Raw genomic sequence first — 17,713 nt, 5'->3', positions numbered from 1 at the left:
ATGAGGCTACATATGATGGGACATAGTGAGGCTGCATAAGATGGGACACAGTGAGGCTGCATAAGATGGGACACAGTGAGGCTGCATAAGATGGGACACAGTGAGGCTGCATAGGATGGGGCACAGTGAGGCTGCATAAGATGGGGCACAGTGAGGCTCTATAAGATGGGCACAGTAGCTGTATTTGATGTTACAGTGGCAGCATTTGATGGCACAGTGACTGCGTTTGATGGGCACAGTGGCTGCAATTGATGGTAAAGTGAGGCTGCAATTGATGTTTTTTTTCAGTTTGTTTGCGCCCCCTCAAAAATTTTGAGCACCAGCCGCCACTGGCGGGAGAATTGTATGGGGGGGATACTCATTACTGGGGGGAATCTGTAAAGGGGAGATCTGTACTGCGGGAGATTTGTACTAAAGAAAGTTGACCAGAGGGGATCTGTACTAGGGAGAGCTGTCCTGCTGGGAGATGTACTTTGGGAGATCTATACTGGGGAAAGCTGTACTGGAGAAAAATGTACTTTTGGGAGATCTCTACTTGAAGGATATTTGTACTTGAGAGAGGTCTATTGGTGGGAGAGCTGTACGGAGGGGGAAGAAAGAGGTATTGTACTCTGCTGACCTTGTGCATTTTGAACTCCTGACCCCTGCACTCTGTGCCTTACATACCTCTGACATCTGAAGTCTGTGCATTAACATACTCCAACCCTAGCTTTCAGTATTTTATGCATTCCAGAGTAATAGTAACATATCACTAGCCAGGTGTTCCTAGGGAAGCATATATATACCGTCTGCACAATATATTGTATGCAATGGGTTAAATGCTAGATGGATCCAAAAGCCCAAAGTCACAAGAGACAAGATGTCCGGTAAAAAAGTCATAATTTATTCCAAAAAGAGGAAAAAAACTTTTTATAGTGCAATGCAGTGTTTACCAGTAGATGAAGGAGCACAGGCTCTGGATGGAAGGGATGTACCGGGGGACCCAGATGTCAGCGAAGGTCTGGGACAGGAGACCACCAGCCGCAATGAAGAAACAGAGGAACTCATGTCACCAAAAATGACGTCGCCTGAACCCAGAAGTTTGCAGTCACAACCTTGGATAACTGGAACGCACAGGAAGATTAGGCTGATTGCCAAGATAACATGAGGGGGTACGCCCCTTTGTGAAATCCTGACAGGCTAACCGGCAAAGCAATCCTTTATTTCCACATCAATTAACATGGCGCATCCCTTGGCCCAAAGATAGGCCAGTCAACTGCCAGTGGATGATACAATTAAAACATTATTAGAAAAGTAATTAAAAGATGATTTAGACAAAACAGTCTTTGTACCCATAATAACTGTGCAGCTGTACCAATGTATGAAAGTAATATGAGGCGTGTCTGAAATGGCGGTCCCAATTTTTTGGTCCATCTGTAAAATAGACCAACGTTTCTGGAACACTGCCTCTTGTATTAACTCCTTAAGATAGCCCTTGTCCATAATTTTTTGTTTCAGAAGACAGCTCTGTTCTTTATAGTTAACCTTTGAACAAGTCCTTCTTAGTCGATGGAACATGCGCGTGAGAGCCAGTGACTGATGGTTATCCCTCTCTGCGGGGGGTTTGAGCTTGTGCCCCACAGCACTCCATAGAGATCGCTTGTTCATCTGCACACCATATTAGCCCTGCATGCTGTACACAGGAAATTTAATGTAAGTGCATATGAAATAAACTGCCCATCAGTGCAGCCCACCAGTGCCTATCATGGCAGCCTGAGCCTACTAGTGCCCATCAGTGCAGCCTATCCGTGCCCATGAATGCAGCCTACCAGTGCCCATCAATGCAGCCTACCAGTGCCCATCAATGCAGCCTAAGCCTGCCAAGTGCCCATCAGTGCAGGCTTCCAGTGCCTGGCTGGATGGATCACACACAGCGGCAATCTCCTGTTGTGTCACGGAGTTTGGATTTGCATTGCCCGGGCAGCCACTGTAACAAAGTCCCACCTCCTAGACCGGCTCCTGTGATACACGTCACACTGATTGGATTAGCATTGGATCAGTGTGCTGTCTATCACAGGAGCCGATCTAGGAGGCAAGATTTACAGCGCCGGATCAATTCCAAAGACCAAAGCTCTGTGACACAGTGGGAGATCGCCGCTGTGTGACGTAAACAAGGAGAGGAGGCACTTGAGCATCGGTGCACGGGTGCGGTGCAAACTGTGCCCCCACTCAGGATCGGTCCCGCTGCAGCCACAGCTCTAACTGGCCCCAGGGCAGGCGGCCTACCGAGAATTTTCACAGTATCCGGCCCTGCATTACCACCAAGGACTTTTCAGGAGGAATTCAGTGGTACTCCAAACAGGCAACTCTTGGCTAAGACAGCCAGGCGGGGGGGGGGGGGATTGCAGCAGATGTCTGTTTCGGTGATAGGTCCCCTGCCCTTCTCATCTCAGATTGTTGCTGCTTTCTCAATACTGCTGCCCGGAGCCCAGGTTGTGTACAGTGGCCAGGCAGTAGGATGCTGGTGGGATACCTTCAGCTATGGCCAGCTCCCCCTTATCACAGAAGTGAATGGACAGGAGTACCTGCAAACCTATGAAGACATGCAGGAGAGACAAGAAGGTATCGGGCACAGATGGTACTGCTCTGGCAAGAAGATATATATATAATGTTTCCCCCCCCCCTTTCTACTCTCTCTCTTGCCTTTCTCAATATTTGCCCCCCCCTCTCCCCCAACCCTTTCTTCTTCCTTTTCTCTCTCTCTCCCCCCCCCTTCTCTCTCTCTCCCTCCTCTCTCCCCCTCACACTCTCCCACCCTCTTGCCCCCCTCTCACTCTCCTCTCTCCCTTCTTTAGCTCTTCCTCTCTCTTTCTGCCCCCTCAATATTTTTCTCCCCTCTATCCTTCTCCCATCTCTTTCTCTCTCTCCCCTGCCCCCCCTCCACAGTCTCTCCCCATTTCCTCACTCCCTCTTTTTTTCTCCCTCCCTCACACCCTCCTCTCTTTCCCCTTTTTCATTATCTCTTACCCCCATATCTTTTCCCTCTTTCTCCCCATCCTCTCACTCTTTCTCCTCTCTCTTGTGTCTCACTTTCCCTATATTTGCCCCTCTCTCTCCTCCCAACTCTTTTCCCCTTTTTTCTCCCATATCTCTTTTTCTCCTCTCTCTTTCCATTTCTCCCCTCCCCCCTCAGCTCTCGCTCTCAGCTCTCTCTCATCCCTATCTCTCTCTTCCACCCACCTCTCTCACCCCCTCTCTTCCACCCTCTTACCCTCCTGTCTCCCCTCTTTAGCTCCCCCCTCTTTCTGCCTCCTCAATATTTTTCTTCCCCACTTTTTTTCTCCCATCTCTTTCTCTTTTACTCCTCTCTCTTTCCCCTGGTCCCCTCCACAGTCTCTCCCCTTTTCCTCACTCCCTCTTTTTTCTCCCTCCCTCTCCCTCCTCCTCTTCCTCACACCCTCCTCTTTCCCCTTTTGCTCCCTCATATCCCCCATATCTTTTTTCCCCCTCTCTCTTTTCATTCTTTCTCCCATTTCCTTCCCCATCCTCTCACTCTTTCTCCTCTCTCACCTCACATTCTCTATCTTTGCCCCTCTTTCCCTCTAAAATTTTCCCCTCTCTCTCTCTCTCTCATCCCCTTCTTTCCCCCTTACACTGTCCCCTTTATTTTCCTTCCCCCTCTTTCTCCCCTGCTCCCCACACGCTCTTCCCCCTCCTCTCCCCCCTTCTCTCCTCTCTCTCTCTCTCTTCTTCCCCTCACATCTCTCCCCTTCCACTCTCCCTTTCCTCTCTCCCCTTCCTCTCTCCCCCTCCTCTCTCCTCTCTCTCTCTCCTCACTTCTCTCCAATTCCTCTATTCCCACCCCTCTCTCTCTCCCCTCACTTCTCTCATCCCCCCATCTCTCTCTTTCTCCCGTCACTTGTCTCCCCTTCCTCTCTTCCCCCTCTCTCTCCCCTCACTTCTCTCCCTCCCCTCACTTCTCTCCCCCTCCTCTCTCTCCAAATCCTCTCTTCCCACCCCTCTCTTTCTCCCCTCACTTCTCTCATCCCCCATCTCTCTCTCTCTCTCCCGTCACTTGTCTCCCCTTCCTCTCTTACCCCTCTCTCTCTCTCCTCACTTGTCTCCCCTTCCTCTCTCCCCCCTCTCTCTCCTCAATTCTCTCCAATTCCTCTCTTCCCACCCCTCTTTCTCCCCTCACTTCTCTCTTCCCCATCTCTCTCTCTCCCCCTCATCTCTCCCCTTCCTTTCTCCCCTCTCTCTCTACTCACTTCTCTCCAATTCCTCTCTTCCCACCCCTCTCTTTCTCCTCTCACTTCTCTCATTCCCCCTATCTATCTCTCTCTCCCCCTCTCCCCTTCCTCTCTCTCTTTCTCCCCTCACCTCTCTCCCCTTCCTCTCTTCCCCCTCTCTCTCCTCACATCTCTCCTCTTCCTTTCTTCCCCCCCCTCTCTATCTCTCATCATCCTGACTCCAGCGCTCAGTACACTGTGTTTGTTGGTTACTCCTGATTCCAGCGCTAAATACACTGTGTTGTTTGTTGGTTACTCCTGACTGCTGCACTCAGTACGCTGTGTTGTTTGTTGGTTACTCCTGACTCCAGCGCTCAGTACACTGTGTTTGTTGGTTACTCCTGATTCCAGCGCTCAATACACTGTGTTGTTTGTTGGTTACTCCTGACTGCTGCACTCAGTACGCTGTGTTGTTTGTTGGTTACTCCTGACTCCAGTGCTCAGTACACTGTGTTGTTTGTTGGTTACTCCTGACTGCTGCACTCAGTACACTGTGTTGTTTGTTGGTTACTCCTGACTGCTGCACTCAGTACACTGTGTTGTTTGTTGGTTACTCCTGACTGCTGCACTCAGTACACTGTGTTGTTGGTTACTCCTGACTGCTGCTCTCAGTACACTGTGTTGTTTGTTGGTTACTCCTGACTGCTGCTCTCAGTACACTGTGTTGTTTGTTGGTTACTCCTGACTGCTGCACTCAGTACACTGTGTTGTTGGTTACTCCTGACTGCTGCTCTCAGTACACTGTGTTGGTTGGTTACTCCTGACTCCTGCACTCAGTACACTGTGTTTGGTTACTCATGATTCCTGCACTCAGTATACTGTGTTGGTTACTCCTGATCCTGCGCTCAGTACACTGTGTTGTTTGTTGGTTACTCCTGACTGCTGCACTCAGTACGCTGTGTTGTTTGTTGGTTACTCCTGACTCCAGCGCTCAGTACACTGTGTTGTTTGTTGGTTACTCCTGACTGCTGCACTCAGTACACTGTGTTGTTTGTTGGTTACTCCTGACTGCTGCACTCAGTACACTGTGTTGTTTGTTGGTTACTCCTGACTGCTGCACTCAGTACACTGTGTTGTTTGTTGGTTGCTCCTGACTGCTGCACTCAGTACACTGTGTTGTTTGTTGGTTACTCCTGACTGCTGCTCTCAGTACACTGTGTTGTTTGTTGGTTACTCCTGACTGCTGCTCTCAGTACACTGTGTTGTTTGTTGGTTACTCCTGACTGCTGCACTCAGTACACTGTGTTGTTGGTTACTCCTGACTGCTGCTCTCAGTACACTGTGTTGGTTGGTTACTCCTGACCCCTGCACTCAGTACACTGTGTTTGGTTACTCATGATTCCTGCGCTCAGTACACAGTGTTTGTTGGTTACTCCTGATCCTGCGCTCAGTACACAGTGTTTGTTGGTTACTGCCGACTCCTGCGCTCAGTGCGCTGTGTTGTTTATTGGTTATTCCTGACTCCTGCACTCAGTACACTGTGTTGTTTGTTGTTTACTCCTGATTGCTGCGCTCAGTACACTGTGTTGTTTGGTTACTCCTGATCCTGCGTTCAGTATGCAGTGTTTGTTGGTTACTCCCGACTCCTGCGCTCAGTGCGCTGTGTTGTTTGTTGGTTACTCCTGACTCCTGCGCTCAGTACACTGTGTTGTTTGTTGGTTACTCCTGACTCCTGCGCTCAGTACACTGTGTTGTTTGTTGGTTACTCCTGACTCTTGCACTCAGACATATTGTATGATATGGTCCTGACCAAAGTGTTCAATATCAGTTGCTGCGTTTAATGAAGTTAAGGCTGGCTCAGACAGATAGTGATATAATTTTGTGTGCAAAAAAAACAAATGTAATTGAGATTTTTTTTTTTTTTTTTTAACCACTTCAACCCGGAAACATTATTATTATTATACAGGATTTGCATAGCGCCAACAGTTTGCGCAGCGCTCTACAAAATGAGGGCAGACAGTACACTTACAATACAAATCAATACAGGAGGGATCAGAGGGCCCTGCTCGTTAAAGCTTACAATCTAGAAGGGAGGGTCAAGTGGAAACAAAAGGTAATAACTGTGGGGGATGAGCTGATGGAGAAAATGAAAATACAGTTGTTAGGTGTGGGTAGGGTAGGCTTCTCTGAAGAGAAGGGTTTTCAGGGATCGTCTAAAAGCTAATAAAGTAGGAGATAAGTGGACAGATTGGGGTAGGGCATTCCATAGGATTGGACAGGCTTTGGAAAAGTCCTGGAGGCGAGCATGGGAGGAGGTGACGAAGAGAACGAGTAGGTTGGTATTTAGAGACTAGGCTAGTGATTTAGCTGAGGGCCAAATTGTGGATGGCTTTGTACGTAGTTGTTAGTATTTTGAATTTATTCTTTGGCCGAGCAGGAGCCAGTGGAGGGATTGACAGAGAGGAGTGGCAGACACAGAGCAATTGGTAAGGTGGATGAGTCTGGCAGTAGCATTCATGATGGATTGAAGAGGTGATAGACTATGTAGAGGTAAGCCGATGAGAAGGGAGTTGCAGGAGTCGAGGCGAGAGATGACAAGCGACTGAATTAGGAGCTTTGTTGTGTCATTGGTTAGAAATGGGCGTATTTTGGAGATGTTGCGGAGGTTGAGGCGGCAGGATTTGGACAGTGATTGGATGTGTTGCTTGAAGGAGAGTTCAGAGTCCAGGACTACACCTAGAACCTTGGCATGTGGGGACGGGCTTATAGTTGTGTCATCGATTTTGACAGAGAGATCAGGGGAAGGGGCATATGGGGGAGAAAAATTTTAAGTTCTGTTTTGGATAGGTTGAGTTTGAGGAAGTGGTGTGACATCCAGACTGGTATATCTGATAGTAAATTAGTGATAGGTGAGGAGACAGAGGGAGTGAGCTGAGGGGTAGAGAAATAGATTTGGGTGTCATCAGCGTAGAGGTGGTATTGGAAGCCATGGGAGGCTATCAGTTGACCCAGGGAGGAGGTGTAGATTGAAAATAGGAGAGGTCCAAGAACAGAACCTTGGGGGACCCCAACAGAGAAAGGAAGAGGAGAGGAGGAAGTAGAGTTGTAAGAAACGCTAAAGGTGCGGTTGGATAAGTAGGAGGAGAACCAGCGAAGAGTACAGTCACGGAGACCAAAGGTGTGGAGTTTTTTGAGGAGGAGGGGGTGGTCAGCCGTATCAAAGGCAGCAGAGAGGTCCAGGAGTAAGAGTACAGATAAGTGTCGATTTGGCCATTAGTAGATGGCTTGTTAGTTTTAGGAGAGCAGTTTCTGTGGAGTGTTGAGAACGAAATCAAGACTGAAGGGGATCAAGAAGTCTATAATCAGCAAGGTGGATGCTCAGTCGGTTGTAGACCAAACGTTCGAGGAGTTTGGCTAAGCAGGGGAGCAAGGAGATGGGGCATAGGTTGTTAAGATTGGATGGGTCCAGTGAGGGCTTTTTAAGTATGGGTCTGACAAGTCCATGTTTTAGAGAGTTGGGGAAGATTTCAGAAGAGAGGGAGAGATTGAAGATGTGGGTTAGAGAGAGTAGCATAGAGCCACAGGGTGAATGTAGCATTTGTGAGGGAACAGGATCCAGAGGGCAGGTAGTAAGGTGGACATTACCAAGTAGTTTAGCAACCTTGTCTATAGTGGTGAGGTTGAAAGAGGGAAGTAATAATTGTGCCTGTGGGCATGAAGTGTAAAGCGTGGAGGGTATCGGAACAGTAGAGATCTCCGCGCGAATTGTATCAATCTTCTGTTTGAAGTGATTGGCGATCTCCTGGGCAGTGAGTGAGTTGGCGGGTGGAGGACGAAGTAGAGAGTTGAAGGTAGAGAAGAGTTGACAAGGACGGGATGATAAGTTGCTAATGAGAGTGTTAAATGCAGTGTGCTTCGAAAGAGGAGAGTGACAGAGAGGGAGATGGCTGAAGTACCTGAAAGGTGCTATGTGGGGCTAGAAGGATTCTGACACCTCCTCCCTTACATCCACTGGATCTGGGGGAATGAGTCCAGATTTACCCCTTTCCTGACCAGAGCACTTTTTGCAATACGGCACTGCGTCACTCTAACTGACAATTGCGCAGTTGTGCGATGTTGCACCCAAACAAAATTGACGTCCTTTTTTTCCTACAAATAGAGCTTTCTTTTGGTGGTATTTGATCACTTTTGCGTTTTTTATTTTTTGTGCATATATTGATTGTTTTGCACAAAAGTTATAGCGTCTACACAATAGGGGATAGATTTATGGCCTTTTTATTATTAAATTTTTTTTTTTTTTTTATTAGTAATGGCGGCGATCTGCGATTTTTATCGGTACTGTGACATTATGGCGAACAGATCGGACACTTTTGACACTATTTTGGGACCATTGTCATTTATACAGCGATCAGTGCTATAAAAATGCACTGTGAACAGTAAGTGCAGCACTCAGAGTAAATCTCAGAATAAACTGAAATATAATATAATATACATACACACACACACACACACACACACACACACACACATAGTTACATAGTTACATAGTAGGTGAGGTTGAAAAAAGACACACGTCCATCAAGTCCAACCTATGTGTGTGATTATGTGTCAGTATTACCTTACATATCCCTGTATGTTGCGGTCATTCAGGTGATTATCTAATAGTTTCTTGAAGCTATCAATGCTCCCCGCTGAGACCACCGCCTGTGGAAGGGAATTCCACATCCTTACCGCTCTTACAGTAAAGAACCCTCTACATAGTTTAAGGTTAAACCTCTTTTCTTCTAATTGTAATGAGTGGCCCCGAGTCTTATTAAACTCTCTTCTGCAAAAAAGTTTTATCCCTATTGTGGGGTCACCAGTACAGTATTTGTAAATTGAAATCATATCCCCTCTCAAGCGTCTCTTCTCCAGAGAGAATAAGTTCAACGCTCGCAATCTTTCCTCATAACTAAGATCCTCCAGACCCTTTATTAGCTTTGTTGCCCTTCTTTGTACTCGCTTCATTTCCAGTACATCCTTCCTGAGGACTGGTGCCCAGAACTGGACAGCATACTCCAGGTGCGGCCGGACCAGAGTCTTGTAGAGCGGGAGAATTATCGTTTTATCTCTGGAGTTGATCCCCCTTTTAATACATGCCAATATTCTGTTTGCCTTATTAGCAGCAGCTTGGCATTGCATGCCATTGCTGAGCCTATCATCTACTAGGACCCCCAGGTCCTTTTCCATCCTAGATACCCCCAGAGGTTCTCCCCCCAGTGTATAGATTGCATTCATATTTTTGCCACCCAAATGCATTATTTTACATTTTTCTACAGTGAACCTCATTTGCCATGTAGTCGCCAACCCCATTAATTTGTTCAGGTCTTTTTGCAAGGTTTCCACATCCTGCGGAGAAGTTAATGCCCTACTTAGCTTAGTATCGTCTGCAAATACAGAGATTGAACTGTTTATCCCATCCTCCAGATCGTTTATAAACAAATTAAATAGGATTGGTCCCAGCACAGAACCCTGGGGAACCCCACTACCCACCCCTGACCATTCTGAGTATTCCCCATTTATCACCACCCTCTGAACACGCCCTTGTAGCCAGTTTTCAATCCAGGTACTCACCCTATGGTCCATGCCAACGGACCCTATTTTGTACAGTAAACGTTTATGGGGAACTGTGTCAAATGCTTTTGCAAAATCCAGATACACCACGTCTACGGGCCTTCCTTTATCTAGATGGCAACTCACCTCCTCATAGAAGGTTAATAGATTGGTTTGGCAAGAACGATTCTTCATGAATCCATGCTGATTACTGCTAATGATATCGTTCTTATTACTAAAATCTTGTATATAGTCCCTTATCATCCCCTCCAAGATTTTACATACTATTGATGTTAGGCTAACTGGTCTGTAATTCCCAGGGATGTTTTTTGGGCCCTTTTTAAATATTGGTGCTACATTGGCTTTTCTCCAATCAGCTGGTACCATTCCAGTCAATAGACTGTCTGTAAAAATTAGGAACAACGGTCTGGCACATAAATGATCCAGGAAGAAACTCAAACATATATATGCAGGCAATGCGTATAGACACTAAATATACGTGTATAATAAACCAAAAATAATTGATATATTATGTGACCATTAAAATATGAGTGAATGATGTCCAGCGAAGTGAAGGAAAAAATTATTTTAAAAATAAATTATAGTCCTTAGTTTGGACAAGTGAACTAAACAATAAATTGTAGATATCCAAAACGAGGTTCAAAATAATTGACACTTGAACTGGATAACAATGTGACAGAGGAAAACGTGCCCAAACTTGATAAGTGATCCACCACCAGAGAGTCGAAAGGCTTACCGGAGCAATTGAACCCAAATGAGTGTACACCCAATGGGTCAATCAGGCTTGTAGGGCCACACCCCCAGGGGAAACTGTCACAGAGGACACAACTTCCAAACAGAAGACCAACTCCAACAATGGACCTCAATGGGATAGGTAATAGACAGAGAGCCACATGGATAGTTGCTCTAATAGGACAAATTTATGAAAAGGAAGAAGAAGTAGGCACATAGTGTAATACCATTTAAATAAGAATTAATTTATTCAATAAAAAAGGAGGAAATACACTCACATTTTAGTAGATAAAAAAGCACTTTGGAATAAACCAGTGACTTCAGCAGAGCATCCCAACGCATTTCATCTTAAAAGACATCATCTGGGGTTCTCCTCTGCTGTAGGCACTGTACTTATATAATAAAAAGGTACCTGGGTAATGAGCCCACACAAAAGGTGTCAATTGTGTGGATTAGCATCCACTTCCTGAAACAGACAAAATGGCACCACGGCTTTCACTCCAAGCCTCATTCTGAAAGAGCAGGAACTGGAAGTGATATCACTTCTGGGAGCAGACAGGATGTCATCACCACATGTGTTCCAAGCCTCGTTTTGGAGAGGCCAGAAAAGGAAACGACATCACTTCCAGGAACAAGCAAACCAGCGCTGCCAAATACTCTCCAAGCCTCACTGTGAAGAGGTTGGGAGCAGAAACAGCGTCACTAAATAAAGAAAACATATATTAAACGTTTTCCTTTGTCACATCGTTATCCAATTCAGGTGTCAGTTTATTTATTGTTTAAACAATTTATTGTTTGGTTAACTTGTCCAAACACGAAGGACTATTATTTATTTTTAAAATAATTTCCTTCACTTCATTGGACATCATTCACTCATATTTTGATTGTCACATAATATATAAAATTTTTGGTTTATTATACACGTATATTGTATATATATATATATATATATATATATATATATATATATATATATATATATATATATATTTTTTTTTTTTTTTTTTTTTTTTTTTCAGTTTATTCTGAGATTTACTCTGAGCGCTGCACTTACTGTTCACATGTTTTCATTCTTTGCAATTGATCTATTGCTGTGCTAGCTGCTTTTTTACCTTGATTGCAGACAACGCGGTATCTTTGTTTTATATTTATAAAAATGCACTGATTACTGTGTAAATTACACTGGCAGGGAAGGGGTTAAACACTAGGGGGCGATCAAGGGGTTAATGGTGTCCTAGGGAGTGATTGTCTCACTAGAACATGACAGAGATCACTATGACAGGGAGCAGTAGATCCCTGTCATGCTGCTAGGCAGAACAGGGAAATGCCTTATCTACATAGGCATCTCCCCGTTCTGCCGCTCCGTGACACGATTGGTAATTAATAATCCTTTGTCCTGAGGTTTATGTGTGTATGATATTGTCAGTTGTGGTGCACTAATTAGGAGTATTTTGTTGGTAAAAGGACAGTGGTATAGGCTTGCAGTGTATACTGCGACTAGGCTCAGGTTCAGACATATGCAACCATTTGCCACAGTGTGCTACATGCACTTCAGATTGTGTTTTTCTTCAGGTCTTTCATAATCTGTCACGCTCACATTTTTGTCATTCTGGCTTTGTAAAGCTTGGAAGATTGCTTGTTATGGGTATTGTTAATGTTTACATATTGTTTAAATGTCCATTGATTTAGATTTGTTTCTGTCACAGTTAAAAATGCAGCTTGTCAGTACATTTTCTAGGTTTTCTAAGTAAAAAAGTCCTGGGGGGTTGCCAAACCTATTCACCACCTCCCCACTGCAGCACTCCAGCCTGTCCAGGGTTGGCTGGTCTTGGAATGACAAGATGCATGACATCATACCTCATGATGTCTACGATATGCAAGTCATCTCCAATATGCAAGTCATCTCCTATTTAACCACACCCTATTAAGCCACACCCAATATTTAGCACTATGTAACCGATGGCCATTTTTCACCATGGCACGCATAGCGTAACCTCTGTCAACTAATCAGTGAGCAGTAATGTGTGCTGTAACCTCTAGCAACTAATCAGTGAGCGGTAATAATATGCTGTAACCTCTACGAACTAATAAGTGAGCAGTAATGATATGCTGTAACCTCTAGCAGATAATCAGTGAGCGGCGATGATATGCTGTAACCTCTAGCAACTAATCATTGAGCAGTAATATGCTTTAACCTCTGGCAACTAATCAGTGAGCAGTAATAATATGCTGTAACCTCTAGCAACTAATCAGTGAGCGGTAATAATATGCTGCAACCAATCACAATCACTGTCTGATCTTCTGAAGTAAACTGATATTGAGTCAACCTGCTATTTAATGTAAGTCTCAGAGCACTGGGGCCGTCTGTAACAGAGAAAAATAGGATTGTTTTTTGGGATGTTGGGATGGAGAGTGAAATTGCATGGAGGGGGGCCCAAGAAAATGTTTTCCCAGGGTCCAATCAATATTAAAGACAGCCCTGAATCTATTACACCTACAGTACCCCAAGTACATAGAAGATAAATATTTCCTGTAGGACAATCCTTTCACTTCTCCTTGAGTAAGGGATGAATGTTGCTTTAAGGTCTGTCCTGGACCCCGACTACATACCTGTTACTGGTGACACTGGCTGAGTGACACGCCGGTCCTTTATTGCAGGAATTAAGCCATTCTATACAGGAAATACAGAATCCTTCCTGAGACTCGGAGGCTCTCTACCAAACTATAAGGTTACAATCTAGAGACACACCTGTACAAAGTCCAGGAAAACAAAGTTCACTGACTCACATAATGGAATTCACACCGCCTTTCTACAACAATATACACACAGCAATGTACAGCACTACCATGTATGTCACAGCTATATAAATGTATATTAATAATAGTGTGTGACTGTGGGGGAGGGGACATTAGAGTGTAAGCTCCTCTGTACAGAGACTGATGTGACTGACTCAGTGTTCTCTGTACGGCACTACAGTATATTTCAGAGCTATATAAATGTATAATAATATTAGTGTGTGACTGTGTGAGGGGAGGGGACATTAGAGTGTAAATTTTTGTTTATTAAAAAATCATACAAACATACAGCTTATTAATAAAAACATATTTACATAAAAATAAACAACAACTAAACAAAAACAAGCATGCTTATATCAGCAAGTAAAGAAACCCCTTTCCTGACAAGATAACATAGAAAGAAACATGTTTTAATGACAACAAAAAGAGACTACAAACCCCGAACCTCAACTTAAACACAATCCAGGATAAGAAATATTTTGAGATTTAATCGCCATCAGGATGTGATTCCAAAACCCCCCCATTAACCCCTCCCCCCACGTCATTCACCTTGACTTCCACATCATTCACCTTGCATTCTGCACCAGCCACATTCATTCCCTTCCCACCTCCCCCCCACCATCATCCAATCCATCACACACTCCACCCCTCGGTGTCTGCCGACCTCCAGCTGCACTTCTGCCATGCTGAGGAGGAGGGGTTGGCACCACCATACATGCTGGTCCAGCACCCTCCACTGCCTTCACTACACTAGGAGAAACAATAGGTGCAGACACAGACTTGACAACCACACTTTCTGACACTGACTGGGAGACCACAGACTGGGGGGACACTGACACCACAACTGGCCTCACAGACACAGATTCTGATGGGACAGACACACTAGGATCCCCTGGTACAACCTCCGCCAACCCAGATTCTTCTCTATCCAGATGGAAGAATTCCTCCACTAGCTCTGGCTTATTGTGCAAAGCCTCAGGGTATTGGCTATAAGGGTGACCAACCTTATCACATAGGTTACATTTAATGATGTTACAGTCCCTCGCCAGATGCCTCAGTTCCTGGCACAAACAGCACTTCTGGAGAGTTAGAGGAAAAATGACCCTTGACTCCACATTTATGGCACAGCTTAGGTTGACCAGGGTAAAAGACTGTAATCCTATCTCTACCAATAAAGGCAGAGGAGGGCAAATGCTTGACCACATTCCCACACATACTCAACCTCATTGACACCGACCACCCACTCATCCAGATTCCTCTATCATCCACAATCTTTTTTAGCGGGCACAATTTTCACCAAACCTCCTCAACCAGACCCATAAATCCTCAGGGGGTATAGACTCATTCCTTGTTAGGATAGTCACATTCTATATCAAGGGCTGTCGTGAGACAACTTTGGGGACAAGCCCCTTCCAGTCTGGCTGGCCCCTATATACATGCTCAAACCGCTCCCAGAACAGATCCAGTGACTCTGGACGCATAAATGACAAATCGTATTCATAGGAACCAGCCGGACTGATAAGAGCATAAATATCCTCCGCCTTAAATTCCATGGCTAGGATCTTATCTACAACCACCCTCCTGATAGGTGGAATATCTCCTCCTTCCCACCTGAGCTGTACCACATTCCTGAGTTTATTGGAAGAAGGTGCGTTAGGTGGAAGTCGCACAACTGACTCCCTTCCACCACCAGAATGACTTAGCATAATTCCTAACTGGGATAGATGACACATTAACTGGCTGTGTAGGAACCTCTGAAATCTGGTTTGGTAAATTACCCACCACTTGATCCTCTCTCCTCCCCTCCAGGACAACAGTCCCGCTCACCATACTCCCAGAAGTACCACAGTTACCAGCAGTCCCGTCATCAAGTAGTCTTCCATTTAGAAAGAACACCAGCTGTTTCAGCGTTCATACTGCCCTCCTGCTCTGCAGTTTCAATGTTCATGCGACATTCCTGCTCTGCAGTTTCAATGTTCATGCGACATTCCTGCTCTGCACTGTTGGTGTCCATGTGGGACTCCTCACAGCAAGCAGAAACTTCTCTGTCTGGATACACGCCATCTCCTCCTGCATTCCCTGCCGATTGCAAGGGTCTGTTGGCAGGTGCAATCTCAGGAAAGTCCTTCACACACACAGAGAGAGATTTTCAGCAAGCACTTCTTTACCATGATCCTCATCTGACGAGTCAATGCCACTCAAGGGAGATTCAATTTCTGTAATGGCCTCCAGCAATCCAGCATTTCCTCAACCTCCTCCTGAGATGACCCATGCTGCTGGGGAGGGAGGGGGGCAGATACTGATTTAGACACGACAGATCCTGAGACGGGTAGTACTGGGGCCACCATGTGAAGCCACTTACTGTCGCCGTTGCTCTGGTATCCACCCTCTGGCTGGTACTGGCACAGGCACTTTCCTTCATCTATTGGAATCTCTCCTCATTCTCACACTTTTCTCTGAACACACCACTGCTTTTTTTCAGAGAGATGACCAACTTCTCCTGCTTTTTCAATGCCTCCTCCAGAGACTTTAGCTTGAAAACATCCCTCTTACTGTTTCTAGACTTACTATGCAGGGATTTCTTTTTCCTGAGATCTTCTTTCATGACAGCAAGTTTCTGTTCATCCTTAGCAATGCGGCAAAGTCTGTTCACCACTTTATCCTGGAAGACTGATAAGGACTCCTCTTGCATAGGGACAGGCCCAGGATCCATTGCAGCTTGAGCACATGGAGTAGGCCTCAGTGCCTCTGGAGAGCCTCCACCTTCGTCTCCCCCCACCCACTGCATGGGGGCTGGGGGAGAAGCCTGCAGGACAGTCCCAGGCTTGATGTTTCCTCTAGCTGAGACCAAAGCAGAGTGAGCTAACAGCACTTTGCAAAACAGCACCACCTGGTTGAGAAGCTCCTCTGGTGCAGAGACTGATGTGACTGGCTCAGTGTTCTCTGTACAGCACTGTGGTATATGTCAGAGCTATATAAATGTATAATAATAATATTGTGTGACTGTGGGGGGGGGGGGCATTAGAGTGTAAGCTCCTCTGTACAGAGACTGATGTGACTGGCTCAGTGTTCTCTGCACAGCACTGCGGTATATGTCAGATCTATATAAATGCATAATAATAATAATAGTGTGTGACTGTGGGGGAGGGGAAATTAGAGTGTAAGCTCCTCTGGTACAGAGACTGATGTGATTGGCTCAGTGATCTCTGTACAGCACTGTGGTATATTCAGAGCTATATAAATGTATAAATGCTTCTATAAATCTGTAGAGTGTTTCTTCTTATCAAAGGGTTCTCTCTCTCTCTGGGTTTGTAGAAAAATATGAGGAAATAGTCATTTGGGATATATGATTGGTCTGTGGAAGGGGGAGGGGATCACTCTACAGATAAACATTCCTGACAATGAAAAGGGCTTGGCTGATTGTGAAATTTCCAGAACAGTAGATGTAAGTTAGTTTCAGTTCCATTGAAATAAACACACAGCCATTACACCTCCTTATACTGTGGAGAGGCTGATGTAATCGGTATCTACTGTAGAAGTGAAGAGGATTAGGAGTCGGTGAGTAGCTGGTGTTGGGGGTATTCTATGGTTGGGTGTTAGGAGCCCTTTTTATAGATCTGCATGGTCGGCTCCATAGATTATATAGCGCCACCCCTAGATTAAGGTACCGCTGGAATTTTTTTGGGGCCCCCTATTCCTGCACAGCCAGGCAATATGCATTTTTTGCCTTTCTCACAAAGTCAGTAACCTGTCCATGGGCTTGTTTTTTTTTTGTCTTCGACCCCTTTCACACTGGGGTGCTTTGCAGGCGCTACAGCGCTAAGAATAGTGCCTGCAAAGCGCCCTGAAAGAGCCGCTCCTGTCTCTTCAGTGTGAAAGCCCAGGGGCTTTCATAATGGAACGGTGCGCTGGCAGGTCGGTAAAAAAAGTCCTGCTAGCAGCATCTTTGGAGCGGTGTGTATAGTGCTCCTCCACCGCTCCTGCCCATTGAAATCAATGGGCAGTGTGGCTATACTGCTGGCAAAGCGCTGCTGCAGCAGCTCTTTGCGCGTGGTTTTTAACCCTTTTTGGCTGCTAGCAGGGGTTAAAAGCGCCCCGCTAGTGGTCGAATACCTCCGCAAATACGCCAACGCCACCCTGCCCCAGTGTAAAAGGGGCTTTCTTGAGGGAAACACTTGGATAGGGAAAGGGGATTATGGGATGCCCAATTAACAGGGCACCTATCTCTTCCAATTCAGATGTACTGCCTCTGGCCATGATAGATATCCTAAGTCTCTAGCGAGTTCGACATAAGCATCCAGGGTCTTGCCTCACAGCCCTGGCGTCATTTATCAAGGGGGAGGGTCACTGCAGCTGCGTCTTCT

At 45.6% G+C, this 17,713-nt stretch overlaps 2 protein-coding genes across 9 annotated transcripts in view; both read right to left on the bottom strand.

The window, feature by feature from the left end:
- The window catches only part of LOC141121854 (NACHT, LRR and PYD domains-containing protein 12-like), a 28,822-nt gene extending 15,493 nt beyond the window's left edge, over window positions 1-13,329 (bottom strand). For 2 of the 5 annotated variants that reach the window (XM_073611606.1, XM_073611607.1), the window contains exon 1: window positions 13,164-13,329. The gene's annotated coding sequence lies outside the window, so the exon portion shown is untranslated. Of the gene's footprint in view, window positions 1-10,965; window positions 11,101-13,163 lie in introns of those variants that run through there. The other 3 variants (XM_073611603.1, XM_073611604.1, XM_073611605.1) reach the window with 3 other exon arrangements.
- The window catches only part of LOC141121865 (uncharacterized), a 306,769-nt gene that overhangs the window by 45,214 nt on the left and 243,842 nt on the right, over window positions 1-17,713 (bottom strand). The window lies entirely within an intron of this gene.

Source organism: Aquarana catesbeiana, unplaced genomic scaffold (genome assembly GCF_042186555.1).
Source record: "Aquarana catesbeiana isolate 2022-GZ unplaced genomic scaffold, ASM4218655v1 unanchor233, whole genome shotgun sequence".
Taxonomy (NCBI): Eukaryota; Metazoa; Chordata; class Amphibia; order Anura; family Ranidae; genus Aquarana; species Aquarana catesbeiana.
The sequence above is the reverse complement of the archived record's forward strand: the minus strand, read 5'-3'. Positions and strand labels throughout refer to the sequence as shown.